This window comes from Somniosus microcephalus, chromosome 31 (assembly GCF_052327205.1).
Source record: "Somniosus microcephalus isolate GS21.2 chromosome 31, FLI_Smic_1.0, whole genome shotgun sequence".
NCBI classification, from domain to species: domain Eukaryota; kingdom Metazoa; phylum Chordata; class Chondrichthyes; order Squaliformes; family Somniosidae; genus Somniosus; species Somniosus microcephalus.
In genome coordinates, this window is record NC_141017.1 from 38,809,393 (window position 1) to 38,811,505 (window position 2,113).

Genomic DNA, 2,113 nt, shown 5'->3' on the forward strand with positions numbered 1-2,113 from the left:
CTCCTCTCCCCGAATACTGTACCTCTCTAACCTGCTCCTCTCTGTAATTGTCCATCCCTCCCACTCCTCTCCCCGAATACTGTACCTCTCTAACCTGCTCCTCTCTGTAATTGTCCCTCTGTCCCACTCCTCCCCCCGAATACTGTACCTCTCTAACCTGCTCCTCTCTGTAATTGTCCCTCCGTCCAACTCCTCTCCCCGAACACTGTACCTCTCTAACCTGCTCCTCTCTGTAATTGTCCCTCCGTCGCACTCTTCCCCCGAATACTGTACCTCTCTAACCTGCTCCTCTCTGTAATTGTCCCTCCGTCCCACTCCTCTCCCCGAATACTGTACCTCTCTAACCTGCTCCTCTCTGTAATTGTCCCTCCGTCCCACTCCTCTCCCCGAATACTGTACCTCTCTAACCTGCTCCTCTCTGTAATTGTCCCACCGTCCCACTCCACCCACCCGAATACTGTACCTCTCTAACCTGCTCCTCTCTGTAATTGTCCCTCCGTCGCACTCTTCCCCCGAATACTGTACCTCTCTAACCTGCTCCTCTCTGTAATTGTCCCACCGTCCCACTCCTCTCCCCTGAATACTGTACCTCTCTAACCTGCTCCTCTGTGTAATTGTCCCACCGTCCCACTCCTCCCCCCGAATACTGTACCTCTCTAACCTGCTCCTCTCTGTAATTGTCCCTCCGTCCCACTCCTCTCCCCCGAATACTGTACCTCTCTAACCTGCTCCTCTCTGTAATTGTCCCTCCGTCCCACTCCTCTCCCCGAATACTGTGCCTCTCCAACCTGCTCCTCTGTGTCATTGTCCCTCCATCCCACTCCTCTCCCCGAATACTGTACCTCTCCAACCTGCTCCTCTCTGTAATTGTCCCTCCGTCCCACTCCTCTCCCCGAATACTGGACCTCTCTAAACTGCTCCTCTCTGTAATTGTCCCTCCGTCCCACTCCTCTCCCTGAATACTGTACCTCTCTAACCTGCTCCTCTCTGTAATTGTCCCTCCGTCCCACTCCTCTCCCCCGAATACTGTACCTCTCTAACCTGCTCCTCTCTGTAATTGTCCCTCCGTCCCACTCCTCTCCCCGAATACTGGACCTCTCTAAACTGCTCCTCTCTGTAATTGTCCCTCCGTCCCACTCCTCTCCCTGAATACTGTACCTCTCTAACCTGCTCCTCTCTGTAATTGTCCCTCCGTCCCACTCTCCCCCGAATACTGTACCTCTCTAACCTGCTCCTCTCTGTAATTGTCCCTCCGTCCCACTCACCCCCCGAATACTGTACCTCTCTAACCTGCTCCGCTCTGTAATTGTCCCTCCGTCCCACTCCTCTCCCCGAATACTGTACCTCTCTAACCTGCTCCTCTCTGTAATTGTCCCTCCGTCCCACTCCTCTCCCCGAATACTGTACCTCTCTAACCTGCTCCTCTCTGTAATTGTCCCTCCGTCCCACTCCTCTCCCCGAATACTGTACCTCTCTAACCTGCTCCTCTCTGTAATTGTCCCTCCGTCCCACTCCACCCCCCGAATACTGTACCTCTCTAACCTGCTCCTCTCTGTAATTGTCCCTCCGTCCCACTCCTCTCCCCGAATACTGTACCTCTCTAACCTGCTCCTCTCTGTAATTGTCCCTCCGTCCCACTCCTCTCCCCGAATACTGTACCTCTCTAACTTGCTCCTCTCTGTAATTGTCCCTCCGTCCCACTCCTCTCCCCGAATACTGTACCTCTCTAACCTGCTCCTCTCTGTAATTGCCCCTCCGTCCCACTCCTCTCCCCGAATACTGTACCTCTCTAACCTGCTCCTCTCTGTAATTGTCCCTCCGTCCCACTCTTCTCCCCGAATACTGTACCTCTCTAACCTGCTCCTCTCTGTAATTGTCCCTCCGTCCCACTCCTCTCCCCGAATACTGTACCTCTCTAACCTGCTCCTCTCTGTAATTGTCCCTCCGTCCCACTCCTCTCCCCGAATACTGTACCTCTCTAAACTGCTCCTCTCTGTAATTGTCCCTCCGTCCCATACCTCTCCCCGAATACTGTACCTCTCTAACCTGCTCCTCTCTGTAATTGTCCCTCCGTCCCACTCCTCTCCCCGAATACTGTACCTCTCTAACCTGC